We start from the raw sequence: 26,609 nt of genomic DNA, 5'->3' as shown, positions 1-26,609 counted from the left end.
CTGAATCGATACACTTAGCCTGCTTCCAATGCACACTCATGCACTTATCTCCAAACCAACCAACAAGTTGCACATTTAAGGCAGCACAGAAACTATTTCTTGGAAACTATTTGTAGGCAGGTTGTTTTTTTTAAACGGTCTCTCCACTATAAATCATTCTGATTTTATTTGCTAAGTGAGGAGCTGGAAATTTTTGAACTCCCTTAGTGCACGGTCTCAATGCTTAGCCTTGATGACTAATCACTATGTGCACAGTTGGGGATTCCAGCCCTAAACTAGATTATAACAATAATTTGGCATATTGATTTCGATTGAAGAACGCCACAGAGTTTTCCAGTTGCTGACCAAAAAAGTATTTTCACCTCAACATATTGGTTACTTGCCACAACGCACCCTATTCAACAGATTGCATGAGTGCTGGGTTTGCAGCTAAATTGGTCAGTGAGATCCTTAGTCTGTCTTGCTTATATTTGATCCTAGAGTTGGGCTTTTGTCTCCTTTCCTGAGGAGAAGTTGCTGACTCCTGGCAAAGTGCATTTGAGCAGCTTGGCTAAGAGATTAAGCAGACAGATTTTAATAGCAGTCAGGCCCAGGGTTCAATTAAACTGGGCAGTGCTTTGACACAGACGTGAAATCACCTTGGATTGCGAACAAACCATTGTCAGGGAAGTGCAATATTCAAAAATGATGTTTACAAGTGTGTGGGAACAACTGAAGAAGTGTTCTTTGCATATTGATTTGAAGAAATCAAAATTATGTATTATTTTTAAACTGCCTTCCCTATTGGCAACGAACATAATAGATTCACATTGGGTGTTTTTTTTCTTGCCTGTATTAGAGAGCATGAAATATATTGAGGGTTCATGTTGAAAGGGTTAGCTGAGTGAAAACAAAAGTCTATCTGTGCTAATCGATGAGGTGAACATAAGGTCTGCGTAAATAAAAGAAGTGAAGAGGGTGGATCCTTTTAGCTTTTTCATGTTTGATAGTCGTATGAAAGCCTAGGATAATAAAATGTCACCTTTAAGGAAATTATATAATAAGCAGATGGAAGTTTTGTTTTGAAAAAAAATGTAAGCCTGTCTCTACTATTTGGACTGAGCAGGTTGACAAAAATTAGTGACACTGCTTTATTTTCTAAGTTTCTTTGCTTAAAGCTGGTTGTGGGGATTTAACCCAGAAGACTCTGCTTATGCTAAAAAAAAACTTTTGTGGTAAATGATGAATCCTTTTTCTGTATGTATTCTTTGTGCTGTAGAAGCTAGCATTCTGTGAGACAATGACATTCAAGGCACACTCAGTTCCAGAGGGTTGTAATATTTGGCTTTTCCAAAGATAGAGGGTGAGGCTGGTTGCAAGGTTTTCAATCGGGTCACTCGGGACATGGATTCTGTGTAGGGGATTCAGTAAGAAATTCCAAGACCAGTTGAACATCTCTATTCTGTTATAACTTGGGTACAGGTCGATGTTTTAGCCGATGATTAACAGGTAAGTTTCAGAATCAGGGCACTGGAAATATCTGGTTGCTGTGGGGACTTAGAAGAAGCTGGGTGCCCCTATTAGTCCAGTAGGGTAGGGGTTGAAAACCCACAAACAGTATTTACTTGATGCAACGGATTAGTTGCTTAGTAAAATAAAAACGGGAGTCATTCTAGCTTGGTGAAAATAGCTGCCAGTAAAAAGCTGGAATTGTTCTGAGGAATAAGTAATGGTGTGCAGTTTACAGAGTCCAGGGAAGCGCAAAGCTAGGAAAGGAGGGTAATCAACCAGAATGGGAGCAATCATTGAGGCTGTCCTTGATGGAGTAGCTTCTAAGAGGGAGTTTTAAGGCCTAACCAGTAAATATGAAGAATTGTAATTGTTTGTGAAATTTATTGAGATTTCATGACCCACCATGTCATTAATGTCTGGAAGGAATTGCTGAGATGTCCATTGGATTATCACGGTCACATTTACTCTTTGATGTGTGTTGTGGAGTGGTTGATCACAGTTTATTGCCTATTTTTACCACATGCTAATTTTGGGTGTCAGAATATATGTTGTACATGTAGTTTTGATTGCATTGCTGTTCAAATGTTGTACAACAGGGTTTATTGTAATTTCTTCAAAAACAAACATGCTGTTTTGTGGCTTTCTCCTCTAATTTAGTTCCCTCAATGTAACACCTTTTCTATTTAAATGAAAAGGTTACTGATCTCTAACCAGATTGTAACATAAATATGGCAGTCTGGCCCAGGATCATAACAGGTATCAATTTTACATTTGAATAAAATATGTTTTTAGAGTATTCTCCTGTAGTGTGTGTGGCCAATATTTCTGAGGATTGACTATGGGTCAGGTTCTTCATGCCTTTAAGACACAATAAGAGTATTCATATGAATAACTGAACAAAGCCCCATAGCCCTCCTCAAGCCTCCTCTCCACACCCCAAACTCAGTTGGGATATCCCATTTGTAGCCAAACCATACAGCCAAGGATGCCCTAATATTTTATCCTTGGCTTACTCATTGATTCCAGGAATCCTTAAGACTTTGGGTAAGATCCCAACCTAGAGTGGGAAATACAAACATCTCAGATCCTTCATCTTGATTGCAATTGGGACTGTTGTAAGCCATTTGGTCTTTTAAGCGTGCTCTAGCAATTCAATAAGATCTGATTCCAGGTTCAGCTCCATTGTCCTTTCTTACCTCATGTCCCTGGACTCCCTTGTCTATCAAAAATCTAACTGAGCCATGAATAAATTTAGACACCAAGCTTCCACTACATTCTGGGGAACAGAATTCAATGCTCTCCTGACATTAAAGGGAGACCTCTTATTCTTAAAGTATGTCCCCTGGTTTTAATTCCCCACCCCCACCTCCCCCCCACTAAGGGGAAGCTCCTCCTGGTATCCACTCCAGCTAGTCCCCTCAAGTTCTTAAATATTTTAATAAGATCATCACTCTGTTGTAATTGAAATGAGGTCTGCCAGAGATATGAGATCCCTGATTGGGCCTGTTAACCTGGTCCAATCAATGAGCTCTGACTGACAGATATAAACAGGAGTGCCAGACATCCTGTGCACTCTAAGGGTTGGCTCTGAGGGAACTGGACCAATGTCAAGGATTTTCCAAATTTTCTTTATTTACGTTAGATCTTTACTATACAGTGTGAGAACTGGAGACTCAGCAGTTACAGGTAAGGAACCTTCAGGCGCAGTCTGACCTACTGATCTGCTGTTAATGAGTGGAAATAAAGGGGGACTTGGTGCTGGGTTACCAACTTCGGTGGAGTTATTTCACACTTGTTTTTCTAAACTCTAATAGATACAGGCCTAGCCTACTAAACCTATTATCATAAGATAAGAAGCCTTCTTCACAGGAATAGGTCCTGTAGAAATGCGTTTATGCCATCTGACTGTGACACTCCCTGCTGTTGAACAATCTGACAACAATCACCTTTAAGGAATGTCCGTAAGGATTGCCCATTGGGGTCAGCTGGAAATTATGTAGCCTTCAACAGGTGTTAGGGCAGGACAGAAAAGTGCATAGCAAATCCAAGACAGATTAAAGAAAAGGCAGCTCACCACCACCTTTTCTAGAGCAACTAGGGACAAGCAATATACGTTGGTCCAGCCAGGAACACCCATGCCCCACGAATTTTAAAAAATGCAACTACCAGCATGACAATTACTTATTATCAGATTGCAATGTGGAGAAAATGTAAAACAAATCTCTATTGAATAGGATGAAGGAAATCTTTCTCATTCACTCATATTATTACCAGCAGACCAATAGGTCAGACTGTGACTGAAGATTCAAACTCTTGAGGAGATCCATAGTATAAAGAAACCACAAAGCATGAATATGGAATTTGAGTGGATTGCTTCCATTGATCTCGTGATAGGTTGAGCTACACTCTTCAGTGCTATTATGTTAGTGATTGCTCCATAGTTTCAATTCCCAGGGAATGTCCCAACATGCAAGTCTCTAGTTCAAACACTGAAGAGTAAAGATCTTACAATGCAAATAAAGAAAACTTTGAGATTACTCAGTGCATAGTCCTTTCTGAAGGTTCCAACAGAGACAGAAAATACTGGAAATACACAGAGAATCCATCAACCCTCAGCCAGCTGTTTGAAAGGTGCTAAAGAACACACTATATCCTCAACATGTGGTACTTTTTCTTTCAGATTGCAGTATCATTTTTGCAGAATTGTGAAACAACTTGTCTCTCCTCTGAGTTATTAAGATGGCACAAATGTTGAATTTTATTCTTTTGCAGATTGTTGACGAGCTGGGGAATGTAAAATTCTGCATTGATGCAAGTCAGGCTGGAAGTGGGAACTGGCTCAAGTACATCCGGTCGGCACGTTCCTATAACCAACAAAATTTAATAGCATGTCAGATTAATGATCAGGTGAGTTGCCATTGCAAAATTGTGTGATAGAGCCAAATCCTACTGATTGCATTTGTAAAAATATAAACCAATAAAATAGATATTAACTGGCATCAAGTGCCATAAATAGTAAGGCAATGATTAAGTTATTGCTTGATAGCATAGAATATGAATACTACTGAAAGAAGAAATTTGTTGGTGATTTTTTTTGGTTTCCATTCATCAGGGCAAACACAAGAATGTCAAATTTCAAATGATCACAGCAATTTATACTACAGGAAAAAAGGGTGCTGATTGTTGTGGTTCTGTTCGCCGAGCTGGAAGTTTTTGCTGCAAACGTTTCGTTCCCTGGCTAGGGAACATCATCAGTGCTTTTGGAGCCTCCTGTGAAGCGCTGCTTTGATGTTACCACTATAAATACCGGAAGAAACATCAAAGCAGCGCTTCACAGGAGGCTCCAATAGCACTGATGATGTTCCCTAGCCAGGGAACGAAACGTTTGCAGCAAAAACTTCCAGCTCGGCGAACAGAACCACAACAACGGACACCCGAGCTACAAATCTTCAACCAGACTTTAAAAGGGTGCTGATTGGTTGGCAAGTCAAGTCTGACTGGCCAAGGCTTTGCCATGGAGAAAGCAACACTGGGAATGATAAGTTTCCTAAATTTCAGGCTTGAACATGTTCTGTTTGTTTGCAGAGAATGGATTTCTGCACATGAATGTACGAAGCCTATCACAACGTAAATGAGCCAAGTTATAACTTGACAGATGATCTTAAATGAGCTGTTAGACTAGCTTCTACATTAGTCAGGATTTCGAAGTAAATATGACTCAATAACAGCATCATCTCTAACGGTAAACCTTCTTTGAGCTTTAGCGAGCACAGGCTGATAGAGTACTGTCGGTCTTCCATCTGTTACAAATAACTGAAGGGGCATGCTATTTGATTGCTCCACCAATTGTCAAGACATCCAGCTTATGTACCTTACATCCCACTGGCATTGAAATTCATGAAAAGAAGCTGTTAACTTTGTGATGAGCAGGACATCTTTTTTGAACAGATGGCAGCATCCTGTGAGTGGAAAATACAATTCATGTTAGTAACATTAGCTTTATGCCTTCACCAGATTAGATTTCCATCGAAGTCAACAAAGATCAATATTAGAAAAGGTGTAAAATCAGTGATTTTCATGCCAAACAAGTTAGCTTAACATTGCCCTGTTTTCAAACAGATTTGGAGACCCCGAAGGGATTATGGTGGTACATCAGGGCATCAGGTTTCTGCATGGGTTGACATCAAATTTCGCTATCAAGGCAAATTTTCTAGGCAGGAGTGATATGCGAGAGTGGAACACATATAACAGTTTGCAAAACATAATGTAAAGGAATACAAGTCCCAATGAGCAAAAGGACAGGTGTAAAACTCGACATGTCCTTTGCTTTATTTACTCTAAACTGCTCCTTCAAACTGCACCTTTTACTATTACCAGTGACTAATTGTGGTATGACATCCCACAAGAAAATGTTCAGGTTTCATTACCAACTGCTGGTCGCTGATTTGGTGAGGGAGTCAGGGGGATGTCTAGTTGGTTATTGGGTTCATGAAAGCAACAGCCTTTAAAGGGTGAGGGACCGAGACTGAGCAGCTGGAGCGAGATGACAAGGAGCAGAAACCAGGAAAGAGATAGCACATGTGTGACATGTAGCCCGAATCAGCTCTGATTGAACCTTCTTGCACAACCAACGATTTGAAATAGAATTCTGCAGTAATAAAATGATTTGCCCTCATTTTAACACCCACATAAATATTGCAAAATTCTGCCTTGACACTTTCGACTTGCCCTTGTCACACCTTACATCTTTTTGTAAAGCTATCTTCATCTAAAAATTTGATCTAGCACATATTACTGTCTTACACATAACACTTTGCATGGCCTTCCCTTTCCCCACCTATCTCTGTAACCTTTACATGACTCATATTCAACACTTTAAACTTTTCATGTGATTTCACTCTATCATGCAGTTTGATTTCGAATGGGTTTTAATTCTTCAAATAATCTCAAACTGGGTTTCAAGTATTCTTTAAACAGTATTTATTTATAATATCATAGAATCCTGACAGCATGTAAACATGCCCTACGGCCCAACAAATCCACACTGACCCTCCAAAGAGTAATCCAGCTAAACCCATTCCCCGACCCTAATATCCTATATTTACCCCTGACCAATGCAACTCATGTGCATGTCCCTGAAGACCATGGGCAATTTAGCATGGCCAATTCACCTAACCTGCACATTCTTTGGATTATGGGAGAAAACCCACACAGGCGCCCGAGGCTGGAATGGAATCCAGGTCCCTGGCGCGATGAGGCAGCAGTGCTAACCACTGAGCCACCATGCCACCCTCATGTACAAATGATGATGTGATATGAAAGCTTCCTTTCCTGAACGGATCCAGTTCCAATCTTCTAGCACTGTCTCTATCAGATGTCTACTGAGGTCACAGTTACATCATAGCCTATCTCAGGGTCTCATCTGCAATTTTATTGAACTCTATCTTGATATCCCCTTCTCAAAAGGTACATTCTCATTTTCCAACTTTATTGACTGCAAGGATTGCCTGAACATTATTGACTGAAATTCTTGAACTGAAGTATTTCCAACACCAGCACCTACCCCCAGAGTCCATTGTTCATAGACTCGATTGCTTCACAAATCTCCCTGATCTGTCCATTTGATATAGTATCAGAGAGCCTGAAAACCTACCTCAAAGCTCAAATGAGAAGAGCAGGCTTAATAATGTCATCCCAGATGTTAAGGTATAATGGTTGCCTCCAGACTGCTGCATCAGTATGAAGGCTGATGGGTTTCATTGAAAAGTATCACTTCCTTTTGGCTGCTCTCTGATTAGTGTCAGCTTGTAACACTCTCTCATGCTACCTCAAGCAGGAAAGATCTTTAGACAATGAAACATTGCTGAATGGTGAATAAAAGCTGATAGGTATCACTGTCCAACTTCATTCACAGTATCAAGACATTCTGAGCACCTTGAGCAGTCTTTTCAGCATTAGGATGAAAAGAGGAGGGACTCATTAAGTAGTTGGATTATTTGTTCATTTTAAATATGAGATTGGTAAAGTTTTTGTAAAGCAAAGGTATTAAGAGATATGGCCCAAAGGCAAGTATATGGAGTTAGACCATAAAAATCAGCCATGATCTCACTGAATGGCAAAATAGGCTCGAGGGGCTGAATGGCCTACTGCTGTTCCTATATTTCTAGATTTGCTGGAAACTACCAAGTCAGCCACAGTGAAAGCATTGAGCTTGCCTGCTGGATAACCTCGTTGTTTGATTGGCTTCATGCATCACAGTACCAGCATTTTAAGACAGTACTTCCTACCTTCTCCCTTATAGCAGGCTTCTCAAAGTGAGGAGTGGATATCTTTAATCTAGCCAACTAATAGGCTTGAACTGAGCCTTAGAGTTACATCAACTCACATCTCAGTTTTTGCTCTGTGCTTAGCCTGACTTGTATGCCAATTCTTTAGACTGCAATAAACAGAGGCTTTGTCTTCGAGGACTTAAATAATCTCATCCTCCAGGTGCCATAATAACTTGAAACTAGTCAATCTATCAAAATCATTAATAAAGTAGCTCCCCTAACCTTCTGGGACTGGGAGTTGATGCAGGAACACTCAATAATGAGGACCTTCTCAGGCTAAAATAGGCCAGGATTGCTCAAACGTCTGCTAAGGTTTCACCAGCACCTTGCCAAATAAGGACATCATTGACAATGGAGCATGTAAGAAAGTACTGTTCTGGAGCCATTCCTGCTTTAATTGAGAGCTGATGCTGTTCTGTATCTTCCATGTCCCCATCTATGTGCCTGCGTTGGACATCTGATGGAATCAAAGGACTGTGGGAAGGGTAAGGCACATGGACGGCACATGCATGTTGTCATTTTGGACTATACCTCACTTTCTTTCGACTGACTGCAGTTGGGAGGTCTTCTCAGGAATTTTGTCTTGTAATTCCTCAACATTGCCTCATGGATCTTCAACCTGCCTCGCAGTTCTTCTGATTCCTCTCAGAAACACACCATGTCCAGGAATTTGGTGTTTCCACCGCAGCAGTTATCTTTTTCAATATGGATTCTTCTGTTCTTCCAGGCCACTCCAGCCACGTCTCAAGGCTTCTTTAAACAATATTTGTATTACAATATGCAAATGATGATGTGGGAACTGAGCTCCATGATCAGAACTGTCCTTGTTCCAACAGAGTCTCTGTTGTATGATGACTGAGGTCACAGTTACATCGCAGTGTATTTCATAGGTTCATCTGCATATTCCTTAAATCCCGTCTCTCTACGGCTCTCCTCCCTTTGCCCCACCACTTTCAACAGCCTAGAACATTCTGGAATTCACAGCACTGCCATTCCATCTTCTTTAAGACCTACTTGTTGCCTTTATTGTATTTTATTTTCCATTAGGCATCATTTTGCTTAATATCTTGAAAAGCATTCTGTACAGACTCTTGCGGCGTTGTGGAAGTGTCCCTATCTCTAAACCAGGAGCATTCAAGTCCTACCTGTGTCAAAAGTGTATAATAATGAGGATCTGAAACCTGACTATAACTAGTCACCTCAGACTGTATTCAGGTTTCAGATCCTCAATAACATCTCTAAATCAGTCTATTAGGAAAATATAAAGTGCTCTGTGATATTCATTTATTGTTGAAAGACAAATCATTGTTGATAGAGCTCCTACTGTTAAAAAAGGCATATATAGATATAAATTCTCATATATATGACAGCTTTTCCATGAACATGCAGAACATTTTTATGACTTCTAAACTTTTCATTATTTATTGGATCTTGTATTGGCAATTTGCAAATAAGCTCTATATGCTATTTTTAAATAAAATCACCATTTAGGAAAATGAAAATTCATACGGAAGCATCCCTAAGGATTCAAAACCATTAAATCTTCATCATTGGGATTTTTATTATTTATGTAGGAATTAGGGGAGAGGAAACTTGATTTCACGCTGGAAGGTGCAGCCAAAACTCTCAGCAACAAGGGAACCCAGTGAAGCAACTAAAAGTTGCACAGTTTAGCATCCCAGAGTGGAGACTACTCAGGCAAAGGCCTTGAAGTTAATTGACTGCATCTTTTAATCAGGTCTGCAAACATGGGCAGGCATGTTTAGCAGAACAACAAGAGTCCTCCTGTCCAGCTGACTGCCTGGCAGAGGATCTGTTTTAGTCACCCCTCCTGTAGCTTGATGGGACAGATGGCTGATTGCCAATTTGATAAAGGCAATGCTGAAATGTATTTGGGGGAGTGAAATTGCTGAGAATGAGCAGGTCCTACTTTCCTTTGTCATCAAAATCCTGGAAACCCTCTTTGGCACGATCGATACTTTTAATCAGCCTGTCTAGACATGTTATTAGAAACAAAAACGGACATTGCTGGAAAAGCTCAGCAAGTCTGGCAGCATCTGTGAAGAGAAATCAGTTAGCGTTTTGAGTCTGATCACTGGACTTGAAATGTTAATTCTGATTTCTCTTCACAGATGCCGCCAGACTTGCTGAAATTTTCCAGCAACTTCCGTTTTTGTTTCTAGTTTAAAGCATCCGCAGTTCTTCCAGTTTTTATTTAGACATGTTAGTACATACCTCTGGAGCACGTGGGATTTGAACCCAGCTCTCCTAGCTCAGAGGCAGAGATACTACTGCTACATCACACTTGGATGTTGACACTACATACACAAAATCTTACAATATTTCTGACTAAATTCTATTCATTCTCATCAATTAGAAGCTGCTTACGTTTTTAATGATTAACAGCTGTTTAAAACGGCAGAGAGTGGAGGGGCAGTTACGAGTGTGTTAAGGATTTGTACAGTAACCTCAGCCTTCAATTGGTTAATTTGACGTCAATGGGTTGGTCCCTGCTGAAATATTGTTTTAGCTGCAATCCGCCAGCCGATGAAGACAGTTGCTGAACACAACAGCAATAGTTGTTTCCCCCGTATAATAATAAAGATGAACGTCAGACCGACTTGCAAGTGAACATTGATTGTGCCATTACATCCCTTGGCCAGACGACAAGGAGTCAATGTAATCCAGTGACAACAAGGAATGCAACATCTGCTGGAAAGTTGCAGAAGACCTGGGTGCTTCTCAGAACTGAGGAGTTCTCCAAGGTTAGCCAGCTGGTAGCTATGAATGGGTCTGTGTGCGAGGTAGCTGACAGTTCGAAATGATTGATAACCCAGCACTATAAAGTGAGGATCACAGCCTTCCCCTTTACTCTGGGCATCTAGACAGCCTGAAACCATAACATCATATCCACTTCTATGATAGGAAACAGACTTGTGCCAAACAAAAAAATACTTTTGACTTGAATTACCACCATCAGCTTAAATTGGGTAAGAACTAAAACAATCTTGCCAAAAAAATAAGCCACTAGGCTTCCTGGCCTAGCTTTTGTCCCAAGTGACTTTGTGTATTTTACATCTTGAATTCAGAAACTGTTTTAAAATTGAAATGTTACTGATTTATGAAAGATTACCAACTCCTTAAATATAAATTTCTCATTTCTGATTAAATCCCGCCTTCATAGCCACTCCCCTTTCTATCCCTATAACCTTCTCCAGTTCCATGTCTTCTGAGAACTCTGCGTTCCTTCAGTTTTGATTTCTTGTGCATCTCCAACTTCCTCCCCCTCATTATGAAAGTTGTGCCTTCAAGTATCGATACCATAAGCTCTGAACTTCCCTTCCGAATACTCCACCACTCTCAAGATGCTCCTAAAATCCATCTCTGCAGCAGAACCTTTGATCACCAGTCTAATATCTCCTGGTCTGATGTCAACATATTATCAGATTGCAAACCTATGGAGTGCCCTGGGCTATTTTAATATGCCAAAGAGGCTATATAAATGCAAGTTGTTTTTGACAAACATAATTGATTGAATAATAACCATTAAATTGTTGGTTAACAATAACATCTGAGGTGAAGATACTTTTAAAAAAATCACACAACACCAGGTTATAGTCCAACAGGTTTATTTGGAAGTATAAGTTGCTCCTATGTCAGGTAGGTAGTGGGGCAGGATCATAGGACACAGAATTTGTAAAAGATCAAAGTGTCACACAACTGCTGAGATGTATTGAACAAACCTAGATTGCTGTTAACTCTTTGATCACTGAGAATGGGGATTCAGGTTTCGATTGATTAATATGTAAATCCCAGAACTTCTTTCAAGTTATGGTCCTGAGATAACTTGCTGGCGCTTGCAACTAATATGCCACAGGAATTTCAGAACATGCACTGAGTCATCAGATTTTGGCAGTTGCTAACTTATGAACATTTTCATTCTGTTGCTGCATATTTTCAGCTGTGACAACGCCATTTCACTCTTGATAGCTGAGGCTGCAATTTTGGTGATAAGAAACCCAAGTGTATGACAAATTCCCAGTGTGCACCAGTATTTTCAGAGAATTCCCAATTAGTGCTCATATTTATAGGGAACTCCCAGTGTATAATGGTATTTGCAAAGAATTTCCAGTGAGTGCCAGTATTTACACTAAGTACAGAGAAAGCATATGCACGTTTTCAGGAGATCTCCCACTTGGAAGGCTTTGAAACATGTAACAAGCCTTTAGCTCGCAAATCACTGGCCAACATTTGTTTCCATTTTATTTACTCCATGAGATGGTCACTATACTCGCCAAGTTTCTATATCAATTCTCAATGTTGTTGTTGAGTTCATTTTCCAATGTGAACACTGTTTACCAAGAAAGAAATTCTTTTTCACAACTTCAGGACTCTTCAAAGTCTTTTGCAATTGGTATAATAGTTTTTTGAAGTAAGTCTCAGTTGCAATGGAGGATACGGACAGCCAATTTCAGCTCAGAAATGATAACAATCAGAGTTTTAATAACTCTGTGTATACTGGTTCTGGCCAAAGTGGAACAGATCAATCTTGAGAATATCTTCAATTTCACAACCAAGAGTATCAATATGAGATCAAGAGGTATTTATATGAGTTGGATAATCTGCTCACAGACATGGAGAAGGTATTTTCACTCGTAAGAGAGACTAGGGCCTGAGGTGGCAGCCTCAAAGTGAAGGGACGAACCTTTAGAACTGAGATGAGGAGGAATTTCTTTAGCCCCACAGGGTAGTGAATCTGTAGAACTCATTGCCACAGAGGGCTGTGGAAGCCAAGTCATTGAGTGTATTCAAGACTGAGGTAGAGAGGTCCTTGATTAGTACTGGGATTAAGCTGTCCAGGGAGAAAGTAGGAAAATGGGGTTGAGAAACATATTGGCCATGATCGAATGGTGGATGTGACAGGCAGAACGGCCTAATTCTGCTCCTTTATCTTATGGTCTTAATCACAGAATTGTAATACTATCAAAGGAGCCATTCAACCTGTTGTGCCTCTCCCAATTCTATTACCCCAGTGCCAATATCCTGCCTTCTTCCCATATGCCTGTATACTATTGCTACCCAAAGTATCAAACACCCTCAAAAATGCTTCAATTGAACCTGCCTCCACCAATGCTCAACACATCCTGGTACCTGGCTTATTTTTCACTTTAAAGTCACATCCTTGGAGATTTTGCTAATTCAACTGCATCATGTGATGATTATTGTAACGTAATTATTAGGTAAAAAAACACATAACTTGCACATTTCATTGAGCGTTCATTATCTTACCATTGATCTACCATTCAGTAGTAAATCTCTTCTTGAATTTCTTCCAATATTTTTGCTCAGGAAAACACCCTAACTCCCATCTCACCAAGAGGAAGAGTTTCTGCCACACTTTAGACAACCTTTCTAATTATTTTAGCTTCCCAGCTAAAGGGCAACATTTACCAAACCTTTCCCACAAGAAAATTTATAAACCTCCTGCACTTGAGAACCCGTCTAGAGATTTGCCAAAGAAACATCCCTAAAAACAGCAAGTTGCGTGTTCCTGGCATCCTTCTGTGATGGAAAGTTCAAAACACAATGCTCTGTTTTTAAGTTATTCAATGTTTTGTTTGCCTGAGTAATATCTTCCATCTTGGGATTTTTCATAGTTGCACTCCATTGTAGTACATTAAAACTGGCATCTGGCCCTGTTTGGGTGCACAGCCAATTCAGCTGACCAATTAGACATCGCAATTCCTCCACTTCAGCTTTGGAACTCATTGCATATTTTTTGCGAGCCTATATTTTGACTAATAGAAATGCGGCTGACATTTTCCAAATGAGATATCTGATGCAAAGTGAAACTCAATCCATTCTGCTTGACTCTCAATCTCATGTACTTTAAAACCTAGAAACTTGACTGCCCAGAAGTGTAGGAGGAAGGTCAATGACTTTCTCTGCTCTGCCAGGGTAAGTGCTGCCATCTTCTGTCTGCTACCTCAAACTCACTCTTTCGCTACTAGTGTACCCACCTGCCATCAAGGCCCATGCTCTATCTTTCTCACTGCTGTGTGCAACATCAGTCCTCGCTCACTATTAGCCACATCAGCCTCCAACACCACCAAACAATCATGCTCTCTGTACCACTATTCACTGACTCAGGCCAACTCAAACTGTTTACTCCTTTAGCAGGACTGCTCCACTCACTTTCATTGCATATAATCCATCCCTTTCTCTTAAAACAGGAGAAAACAGCCAACTGTGGCATGTAAGCAGCCAAGATGGATGGTAGGCAGCCCAATGTTTATGGGAGACCGTGAGGTCTGCAGATGCTGGAGATCAGAATTGAAAGTGTGTTGCTGGAAAAACACAGCAGATCAGGCAGCATCTGAGGAGCAGGAAAATTGACATTTTGGGCCTGGGACCTTCATTAAGAATGAAGGAAAATCAGGATGAAGGGCTGTGGCCTGAAACATCGATTCTCCTGCTCTTTGGATGCTGCCTGATCTGCTGTGTTTATCCCTCACTCCTTCCAAGAAGAGGGTGCTGACCCTAACTGCCCCAAGTGGCTGACTGACAGTATCCAAGCCCCTGGACTGATATTGGAGGTTACCATTAGCGTATTATGTCAGGACCCTGTTACTGAGGGCCTGATGTGACATAGTGCTGCTAACAACCATAACACACTTCCTGACTTTGTGCTAAACAGGAAGAGAAGACCAAAGTATTGTGAGCCTGGTGGTTCTGCCTGGGATCAGTGACAAAGCACAAAAAGATAAGGAAAGACAAGACTGTAAGCATCCAGGTAGGCCCATGGTGACTGAGTGCTTCGAGAAGAAGCAAACCTGAGGCACCAGCAATGAGGATAGCAAACAGCCCTGTCAACCCGTCACAGTCTTCCTCAGTAACACCTGGGGACTCGTATCAAAATCAGGACAGCTGTCACATAGGCTAAGTCAAGCAATCACGTGGAAAACTATCATCAATCCTTCAGGTCAAGAACCTGGAATGCTCTCCCTGAGGGCATTGTGGGTCAACCTACAGCACATGGGCTGCTGCAGTTCAACGAGCCATGATTTAGAGGTGCCAGTGTTGGACTGGGGTGAACAAAGTTACAAATCACACAACACCAGGTTATAGTCCAATGGGTTTATTTGGAAGCACTGCTCCTTTGTCAGGTAGTGACCTGATGAAGGAGCAGCGCTCCAAAAGGTAGTGCTTCCACATAAGTCTATTAGACTATAACCTGGTGTGGTGTGATTTTTAATGCTGTTCAAGAAGTCAGCTCACCACAAGTTTCTCAAAGGGCGTAGAGGGAGGAGCAATAAATGCTGGTCCGACCAGTACCATCCGTGTTCCATGAATGAGAAAAGAAGCATCGCTGAGAGGCAGCTTGGTCTAGTCTGAGAGCTGGGTGCCCTGTCTCTATGAGCAAAGTGTCCTGGCAGCAGCATTGTAATAAGAGGTGCTGGAATGCCCTGAGGTGAAGCACTTAAGTGCAGAACGTACTGTCAGAAGATTGTAAGGGTGCAACGAGGGCCCTGAGAGACTGGCAGGGTTGGATGATCACAGTGACTGTGGGCTGAGTCTGAGTGCAGCAGGTGCCCTCAGTTATAGAGTCATAGAGTCATAGAGATGTACAGCATGGAAACAGACCCTTCAGTCCAACCCATCCATGCCAACCAGATATTCCAACCCAATCTAGTCCCACCTGCCAGTGGCCGGCCCATATCCCTCCAAACCCTTCCTATTCATATACCCATCCAAATACCTCTTAAATGTTGCAATTGTACCAGCCTCCACCACATCCTCTGGCAGCTCATTCCATACACGTACCACCCTCTGCATGAAAAAGTTGCCCCTTAGGTATCTTTTATATCTTTCCCTCTCACCCTAAACCTATGCTCTCTAGTTCTGAACTCCCCGACCCCAGGGAAAAGATTTGGTCTATTTATCCTATTCATGCCCCTCATAATTTTGTAAACCTCTATAAGGTCACCCCTCAGCTTCCGGCACTCCAGGGAAAACAGCCCCAGCCCGTTCAGCCTCTCCATGTAGCTCAGATCCTACAACATCCTGGCAACATCCTTGTAAATCTTTTCTGAACACTTTCAAGTTTCACAACATCCTTCCGATAGGAAGGAGACCGGAATTGCATGCAATATTCCAACAATGGCCTAACCAATGTCCTGTACAGCCGCAACATGACCTCCCAACTTCTGTATTCAATACTCTGACCAATAAAGGAAAGCATACCTGACGCCTTTTTCACTATCCTATCTACCTGTGACTCCACTTTCAAGGAGCTATGAACCTGCACTCCAAGGTCCCTTTGTTTAGCAATACTCCCTAGGACCTTACCATTAAGTATATAAGTCCTGCTAAGATTTGCTTTCCCAAAATGAAGCACCTCGCATTTATCTGAATTAAACTCCATCTGCCACTTCTCAGCACATTGGCCCATCTGGTCCAGATCCTGTTGTAATCTGAGGTAACCCTCTTCGCTGTCCACTACATCTCCAATTTTGGTGACATCTGCAAACTTACTAACTGTCCCTCTTATGCTCGCATCCAAATCATTTATGTAAATGACAAAAAGTAGAGGGCCCAGCACCGATCCTTGTGGCACTCCACTGGTCACAGGCCTCCAGTCTGAAAAACAACCCTCCACCACCACCCTCTGTCTTCTACCTTTCAGCCAGTTCTGTATCCAAATGGCTAGTTCTCCCTGTATTCCATGAGATCTAACCTTGCTAATCAGTCTCCCATGGGGAACCTTGTCGAACGCCTTACTGAAGTCCATATAGATCACATCTACTTCTCTGCCCTCATCAATCTTCTTTGTTACTTCATCAAAAAACTCAATCAAGTTTGTGAGACATGATTTCCCACGCACAAAGTCATGTTGACTATCCTGAATCAGTCCTTGCCTTTCCAAATACATGTACATCCTGTCCCTCAGGATTCCCTCCAACAACTTGCCCACCACTGAGGTCAGGCTCATTGGTCTGTAGTTCCCTGGCTTGTCTTTACCGCCTTTCTTAAATAGTGGCACCACATTTGCCAACTGCCAGTCTTCCGGCACCTCACCTGTGACTATCGATGATACAAATATCTCAGCATGAGGCCCAGCAATCACTTCTCTAACTTCCCACAGAGTTCTCGGGTACACCTGATCATGTCCTGGGGATTTATCCACCTTTAACCGTTTCAAGACATCCAGCACTTCCTCCTCTGTAATCTGGACATTTTGCAAGATGTCACCAAGATATTTCCCTTCAGTCTATATCTTCCCTATCCTTTTCCACAGTAAATACTGATGCAAAATATTCATTTAGTATCTCCCCCATTTTCTGTGGCTCCACACAAAGGCCGTCTTGCTGATCTTTGAGGGGCCCTATTCTCTCCATAGTTACCCTTTTGTCCCTAATATATTTGTAAAAACCCTTTGGATTCTCCTTAATTCTATTTGCCAAAGCTATCTCATGTCCCCGTTTTGCCCTCCTGATTTCCCTCTTAAGTATACTCCTACTTTCTTTATACTCTTCTAAGGATTCACTCAATCTATCCTGTCTGTACCTGACATATGCTTCCTTCTTTTTCTTAACCAAACCCTCAATTTCTTTAGTCATCCAGCATTCCCTATACCTACCTGCCTTCCCTTTCACTCTGACAGGAATATAATTTCTCTGGATTCTTGTTATCTCATTTCTGAAGGCTTCCCATTTTCCATCCATCCCTTTACCTGCGACCATCTGCCTCCATTCAGCTTTTGAAAGTTCTTGCCTAATACCGTCAAAATTGGCCCTTCTCCAATTTAGAACTTCAACTTTTAGATCTGGTCTATCCTTTTCCATCATTATTTTAAAACGAATAGAATTATGGTCGCTGGCCCCAAAGTGCTCCCCCACTGACACCTCAGTCACCCTGCCTTACTTCCCAAGAGTAGGTCAAGTTTTGCACCTTCTCTAATAGGTACATCCACATACTGAATCAGAAAATTGTCTTGTACACACTTAACAAATTCCTCTCCATCTAAACCTTTAACACTATGGTAGTCCCAGTCGATGTTTGGAAAGTTAAAATCCCCTACCATAACTACCCTATTATTCTTACAGATAGCTGAGATCTCGTTACAAGTTTGTTTCTCAATTTCCCTCTGACTATTGGGGGTTCTATAATACAATCCCAATAAGGTGATCATCCCTTTCTTATTTCTCAGTTCCACCCAAATAACTTCCCTGGATGTATTTCCGGGAATATCGTCCCTCAGAACAGCTGTAATGCTATCTTTATCAAAAATGCTACTCCCCCTCCTCTTTTGCCTCCCTTTCTATCCTTCCTGTAGCATTTGTATCCTGGAACACTCAGCTGCCAGTCCTGCCCATCCCTGAGACATGTTTCTGTAATTGCTATGATACCCCAGTCCCATGTTCCTAACCATGCCCTGAGTTCATCTGCCTGCCCTGTTAGGCCCCTTGCATTGAAATAAATGCAGTTTAATTTATTAGTCCTACCTTGTCCCTGCCTGCCCTGACTGTTTGAATCACTTTTGTTCTTAGCTGTACCTGTCTCAGATCGATCTCTTTCCTCACTATCTCCCTGAGTCCCATCCCTGCTAGTATATTAGTCCCCTTCCAATTTAGATGCAATCCGTCCTTCTTGTACAGGTCATTTATACCCCAAATGAGATTCCAGTGATCCAAAAATGTGAATTCTTCTCCCATACACCAGCTCCTGAGCCATGCATTCATCTGCTCTATCCTCCTATTCCTGCCCTCACTAGCTCGTAGCACTGGGAGTAATACAGATATTACTACCCTTGAGGATCTCCTTTTTTAATTTCTATCTAACTCTCTGTAATCTCCCTTCAGAGTTTCAACCTTTTCCCTTCCAATGTCATTGGTTCCAATATGGACAATGACCTCCTGCTGGCCCCTCTCCCCCCTGAGAACGTTCTGCACCCTCTCTGAGATATCCTTGATCCTGGCACCAGGGAAACAACACACCATTCTGCTTTTACTCTGCTGGCCACAGAAACGCCTGTCTGTACCTCGGACTACAGAATCCCCTAACACAATTGATCTCTCGGAAGCCGACGTACCCCTCGTTGCATTACAGCCAGTCTCAATACCAGAAACTTAGCTGTTTGTGCTACGTTCCCCGGAGAATCCATCACCCCCTACATTTCGCAAAACAGCATACCTGTTTGAAATGGGTATAACCACAAAAGACTCCTGCTCTAGCTGCCTACCTCTCTTACCCTTCCTGGAATTAACCCATCTATGTGACTGTGTCTGAGACTTTTCCCCCCTTTCTATAACTGCCATCCATCACATACTGTTGCTGTTGTTACCCAATGTCTAAGATGGTGGACCAGAGGCCAAGTAGCAAGCTGAAAAGTTGGGGAATTGTTGACGTCTAGCTTTCTCGTGGTAGGCAGTGGGATAGGAAGTTGCATATTATTGAGGTGAGATTTGCAGTTAATAAGACAAATGACAAGCAATAACCCTCTTTGATAAACACCACACAGCTCCCTCACGAGAACCTTGTCATGACGCCTGGACCTCCGTCTAAAAAATGCAACAAATTGGTCTCAATGTCGACAAAAGCAAGCTAAACTGCTCATACAACTCCCGCAAATTTCTCACTGTAGCCCATGATCCTATCAGATTCTATCCACTGTATGTAAAACATAATTCAATCAAAGGGAAGAACCATATAATTATCAGTGTCAGACATGATATATTTGTGCATTAAATAAACAGTTTCAATTTTGGGAGAATATTAAGATTATAAAATAGTGTGTATGGAGTTCCCTACAAATAATCCTGAGGGATTCCCAGCAAATGTTGATGTACATAGGGACCTCATGTAAGTGTTAGCACATCCCTTGGTGCCAATGCAAATAGTGAGTCATTTCTGGGGACGTTGTCAAACATCGACTCACTCCTGAGGACGCTGTGAAAATATTGACGCTCTAATGGGAACAGTCCACAAACAGTGACACTCCCACAGAATCCAACAAAACTGAGTTAAAAATCACACAGCACCAGACTATAGTCCAATAGGTTTAATTGGAAGCAGTAGCTTTCGGAGCGACGCTCCTTCATTAGGTGTTTGTGGACCACCTGATGAAGGAGCAGCACTCCGAAAGTTAGTGCTTCCAATTAAACCTGTTGGACTATAATCTGGTGTTGTGTGATTTTTAACTTTGTACACCCCGGTCCAACACCGGCATCTCCAAATCACAACAAAACTGAGAAACGCTTTGCAAGTCTTAACTGCAAGAAACTCTAGGTGTAAATTGAAACTACTCCTAATCACTTTCTGTTCAAATTTCTGCAAACAATGTCAACTGCCAACAGGAACTAATACACAGAAAGAGAAAGAATGACAGCAAATGCAAAAAATAATCTAAATTCTCAATATATGCTCATCATGTACAGAATTCCTGGCTGTGGACAGACAGAAATCATATGATCTTGGAGATTATATGAGATTTCTTTGCAGGTCCTGGTTTTAAAACATAAATTCTACATTTATATACTACCTTTAATATAACAAACTGTGTCCTTATGCTGTTTTAATGTGATATTACTGGTTGAAAAATGTAATGCAACTAGTTTTAATATTGTGAACACTAGGATGAAACCGTCTACTCTGATCCATAGTCTTGCCTTAAAGCTGAGCTGGCAAAATCGCTTTGGCATTGCCATTTCCGACATAAGACATATCCTCCTGCCCTTAAGGAGTGAGAGAGCCAATTAGTAACCACTTCTAGTGACTGTTCTGTTCTGAGCCTGTGCCAGTACTGGCTGGATTGAGTCCACCCTAAGCTCATTTCCATTGAGATTCTATCAGCTGACAGGGTGGACTCACTCACCAGTCAGAGCTGGATTCAAACACATAGGTGAGAAAACAGTGCTGGTGCTTTACTCAGTCCCATTTGAGATAATTATTCAAGTAAATATCTGTGAGAAATAACCTTTGTTCATTCAAAGTATTCCTCCCTTTGGGAGTCACTTGAGAGTATCTGTCTTGTGGAACATTGCCTGACTGGAGACATCAGTGACAATAATATTCAAATGTTCTACAATACTGGCTGTGGCACTTTCCTGGCAATTCTCCGATCCAATTCACCACTGAACAAATCCTCAGGTTTGTCAATAGTTGGAACTGTTCGACTAGTTGGCACCCGATGGAGTTTCTTGTATTTGTTATGGGTAATGCGTTTTGCAATTCTTTTGCCTCCCTTTTGACTTCCTGAATCCCATTGCCCCCCTGCAGCTGAGGACACAATTGGGACTGATCGATCTGTTACCATGCCTCTTAGTAGGTGTGAGAATATGGCTCTTTAATCTTTCTCTCTCGCTGTCTCACATTTCCTCTCTCCTCTTCCAACAAGTCTGGGCTTGGGACTTCAGCAGAGTTGTGGCATAATTTTGTCCCAGCACTGATGCTCCTTAATTAATGTTACCCGAGATCCTTTGGAACTTTTTACAACTAAGCACAACAACCCACTTACAATTGGAGGCAGCCTTTATCCCAATTTCTAACAGAAATTAGGTATTCAATAAGGCAGAAGTACTTTTAATACATAAAACAAATTCTACCATCATTTTGCAACAGGAATAATAAACTTATAAAACAGCAAATACAAAAAGAAAGAATTATTGAAGACAGACTGGGAGGAGCCCACATTAAAAGCCTATTTCCTATTAAAATATGTGTCATTTGAAAATCTGCCTTTCCTTTATCAGCATGTGACCAAAATCTTAATGAAAAGAAACTTCTATTCCTTTCTCCACTACTTCATATCCACTCCATTCTTCAGATTGCCATATCCTTAAAATGGGAATTGGTTCAACTGCGTCACACCTCACTTCTGGCCACATAAGAGTATGTGGATCAAATTGCGAGAAACAACAAAATACATTTACATAGCACCTTTCCATATCTTCAGGTTGATCCAAAGCTACAGCGAAAAGGGATTTAGTATAGAATATATTTTGAAATATTCTTTTCCTAACAGTGTGAAACAGTGTAGTGACTTCTACTTTATCTGGCTTGTTCAACAAATCCACAGCTATTGCATAATTCCGCCACTATCCTTGGAAGAATTCCCATTTTTGCCGCATGCCTCCAACACTTGAAGAAGAGTTTGTATGGGAAAAAGCTGCAGCCATTTTCTCTTGAACAATGTTGTGACTCTAATCTTCATTTTTCAGAGATAGCTCATGGCTCAGCAGATTTGCCTTTTTTAAAAAATTCAGCTCTGTTTCTAATATTCTGTTTCCAGTGTACAACAGAACTGTGTTCAACACGGGGACTCCACTGAAATGAGGTTTAAGGTGTCCACCTCCAGGGAGTGTGCTTTATTGTGGGGGTCATATGCAGAATAGGACAGACCTTTGTGCATAGTTGCATTTCAATCCAAACATAGAGGAAAAGGCAGAAGCAATTTTAACTGCAGCAAGGAGAGAAAACAACGCAAATGGCCCGTTTCTTGCCTTCTGATGGTTTTGGTTGGAAGAATGACCATTGCCAACCCAATGTCACTTCTCGTTAAAACAGAAAAGACCAAATGAAAGTACAACATTTTATAGAATAACAAGCACAGGGTCAAATTTCAAATTCACCCAAATTTATTACATTGCAACCTACTGCCTGCTTTCTTTTACTTCCTCATTTAATAGTAAGCTTTGCATATATAAAAAAACTGTTTCAGCTCTGTGACTAAGTCTTTCTTTGCAGCATTAGCTGTTATTAATTCAATGAAGCAATCCCTCAGTAACGTACAATATGATCACAATGTGGGGATTACATGCAAAAAAAAACAGCATTAATGCCCAGCACTGTAGTTCATTGTTTCTCAATGAATCGTTTGGAAGATTTCCTTAGGACTCGGTTGCTAGTTGGTTTGTTTCTTGAAAGATCACATAAACGGTTTGTGCATGTACTTCCAAGTGATTTCTTTGTGATGTACCTAATCGTTTATAAAGCCACTGCTTAGTTATTAAGAATCCTGGATGGCGGGGTAGTGAATTTATTTCTTACATTGTGCATCCACATTCAGAGAAGGGTTTAATGGACCAGAAAGCATAAAATAAATGAGTTGTTGGTAGATATATTGAGAACAAAACTAACCATAATTTCAATATTTTGTGGAACATTAACAAGATCTCCCATAAATGTTTCGCCATGTGGGCATTGGGAGCGTAGGAAATAGAAGCCGAAGAAGGCCATTCAGCCCCTTGAGAGAACTCTGACAGTCAACCTGATCACAGCTGATTGTATACCTCAACATCATTGTCCCACACTATCCTCATAACCTTAGATATCTTTAATATTGAGAAATCTATTGATCTGTTTTGAATATTGTCAATGACTAAGTCTTTGCCTCAGCTTCAGTGGCTTGTAGCTTTGAAATAACTGCACAGAGGCTAGGTCACATCACCAAGTCACCCTTTATTTACTAGTATACAGTACACTGGCTGTACCCAGCCAGCTCAGCGTCAATCCTCAACTGAGGAGATTCTAATCTCCTGGTTATATTGGTCAGCCAGGGCTTTCCTTATTGGCCCAGATTAACAACATCAATCAAGAACCTTGTAATCAACAAGGTCCATCTGATCCCAATCACGAGGTCCACTACCATCTAGTAAGATCTTTCCTCCATAGACCCATCCATAAAGAGTCACTAGATAATGATCAGGAATGAAAGCTTTGGTCAATTTATCCTTCCCAAGCACAATGCTTATAAGATAAGGGCTCATGACATCAGGACAATATATTACAATGGACAAGAAGTAGAAATAAATGAGCCATTGGGATTGGCAAGGTGCTAGTAGTGAGAAACCAGAAGGATCTGTGCTGGAACTTCAGCTACTTACAAATAATTTAATGACCAAAGTTAAGTGGGAAAGTAAACTGTGAGGAAAGTGAAAAGGAATACAAGCATGGATTACTTTCTAAATGGTGAGAAAATTCATAAAGCCAAAGTACAAAGGGATCTGGGAGTGCTAGTCGAGGATTCTCTAAAGGTAAACATGCAGGTTGAGTCTGTGATTAAGAAAGCAAATGCAATGTTGTCATTTATCTCAAGAGGGTTGGAATATAAAAGCACCGTTGTGCTACTGAGACTTTATAAAGGTCTGGTTAGGCCCCATTTGGAGTATTGTGTCCAGTTTTGGTCCCCACACCTCAGGAAGGACATACTGGCACTGGAGCGTGTCTAGCGGAGATTCACACGGATGATCCCTGGAATGGTAGGTCTAACATATGAAGAACGGCTAAGTATCCTGGGATTGTATTCATTGGAGTTTAGAAGATTAAGGGGAGATCTAATAGAAACTTACAAGATAATACATGGCTTGGAAAGGGTGGACACTATGAAATTGTTTCCATTAGGCGAGGAGACTAGGACCCGTGGACACAGCCTTAGAATTAGAGGGAGTAAATTCAGAACAGAAATGCGGAGACATTTCTTCAGCCAGAGAGTGGTGGGCCTGTGGAATTCATTGCCGCAGAGTGCTGTGGAGGCCGGGACGCTAAATGTCTTCAAGGCAGAGATTGATAAATTCTTGATGTCACAAGGAATTAAGGGCTACGGGGAGAATGTGGGTAAGTGGAGTTGAAATGCCCATCAGCCATGATTGAATGGAGGAGTGGACTCGATGGACCGAATGGCCTTACTTCCACTCCTATGTCTTATGGTCTTACAGTCTTATTTAGGTAGGGGAGTGGCAAGAAAGTGATGGACATTGTGGGAAAGTCATCCACGTTGGTTGTAATATTAGAAAAACAATATATCTTAGGTTGTGAGAAACTTGAATGTTAAAGTTTAGAGGAATTTTAGTATCTTATTTTGGAATTATAAGTTAAAAATGTCCACAGTACTTTAGGATTCTAACCTGCGGTCATGACACTTCCTCACATCACAAAAGAAATGAGATTCATTACAAGGGGACATACACACACACACACACACACACACACACACTCTCTCTCTCTCTCTCTCTCTCTCTCTCACACACACACACACACACACACACACACACACACACACACACACAGATACAGACAGGCACGCACACACACACACACACACACATACATTCACACAGATACAGACAGGCACACACATACATACACGCAAACACAGATACAGACAGGCACACGCACACACAGATGCAGACAGACACATACACACACACACAGACACAGATACAGACAGGCACACACACACTCACAGATACAGACACACACACACACCCCAATACAGACAGGCACACAAACACACACAAACACACACACACACACAGATACAGACAGGCACGCGCACACACACACACACACATACATTCACACAGATACAGACAGGCACACACATACATACACGCAAACACAGATACAGACAGGCACACGCACACACAGATGCAGACAGACACACACACACACAGATACAGACAGGCACACACACACTCACAGATACAGACACACACACACACACACACACACACACACACACACCCCAATACAGACAGGCACACACACACACACACACACACACACACACACACACACACACACACCCCAATACAGACAGGCACACAAACACACACAAACACACACACACACACACACACACACAGATGCAGACAGACAGACATGCACACACACAGATACAGACACACACACACAGATACAGACAGACTCACACACACATACAGACAGGCACACACACACACATACACACACACCACTTCCTGCACACCCCCTCACTGTCATCAGTCTGTCTAACCTGTTGACAGGGTGTTTGTAATCACATTTGATTTGCCAACAAAGTGGATGCTTTTCAGTTGGTACAGTAGAAGAAATAAACTGCGGTGGCAAGAATGTAGATTTCTGGGTCATAAATGTTTCTACAAAAGTTAACAGGTTGTGGTCAATCTTGATGGTGGTCTGTCTGTGCATCTGTCTCAAGTGTTTGAGAGCCAGTAATAAACTGAGAGCCTCCTTTTCTACTGAGTCTCCGATGTTGGTTTAGTTTTCTCGAAAACTATTTGTCTCTCTATTCAGGATGCAGCTTTCTGACGGAGGACAGACACTAGCCCAGTGTCATTCACATTGATGGCTACTTTAAGCATTTGTTTATAATTTGGAGTTACAAACACAGGCTGGCTTGTTAAAATCGCCTTCACCATTTCAAAAGCAGTTGGACATTTCTCAGTTGAACTGAACTGTTTTGAATTGAGTGATTCATTATCATTTGTAATTTAACAAATAAATACGGTGAAATGTGTAACATGTCACCACACTCCAGCGCGAATTTGACTTATAGAAGATACTAAGATATAAGAATGCAATTATGATAAGACTTAAATATAAGTCAAAACAGAACTCATCTTCCTCCCATCTTGTACTCTACTTGACATTGGGATGTGGGAGGGGATTCTCAGCAACGCCCCAACATTGGAGTCAGCTATTACGAGGGGACATAGCTTTAAATTAAGGGGTGGTAGGTATAGGACTGATGTTAGGGGTAGATTCTTTACTCAGCAAGTTGTGAGTTCATGGAATGCCCTGCCAGTAACAGTGATGGACTCTCCCTCTTTATGGGCATTTAAACGGGCATTGGATAGGCATATGGAGGAAAGTGGGCTAGTGTAGGTTAGGTGGGCTTGGATCGGTGCAACATCGAGGACCAAAGGGCCTGTACTGCGCTGTATTTTTTCTATGTTCTATCACAAATTGGGCCTACCGCATCACCACAGCTGAAGCCCCAGACCTCTGATT

General features: G+C 41.5%; 1 protein-coding gene across 3 annotated transcripts in view; it reads left to right on the top strand.

Moving 5' to 3' along the window:
• prdm16 (PR domain containing 16) overlaps positions 1-26,609 on the top strand; it is a 487,488-nt gene that overhangs the window by 344,696 nt on the left and 116,183 nt on the right. For all 3 annotated transcript variants that reach the window (XM_060852365.1, XM_060852364.1, XM_060852363.1), the window contains exon 2: positions 4,264-4,398. The gene's annotated coding sequence lies outside the window, so the exon portion shown is untranslated. The remainder of the gene's footprint in view (positions 1-4,263; positions 4,399-26,609) is intronic.

This window comes from Hemiscyllium ocellatum, chromosome 37 (genome assembly GCF_020745735.1).
Source record: "Hemiscyllium ocellatum isolate sHemOce1 chromosome 37, sHemOce1.pat.X.cur, whole genome shotgun sequence".
Classification (NCBI taxonomy): domain Eukaryota; kingdom Metazoa; phylum Chordata; class Chondrichthyes; order Orectolobiformes; family Hemiscylliidae; genus Hemiscyllium; species Hemiscyllium ocellatum.
The sequence above is the reverse complement of the archived record's forward strand: the minus strand, read 5'-3'. Positions and strand labels throughout refer to the sequence as shown.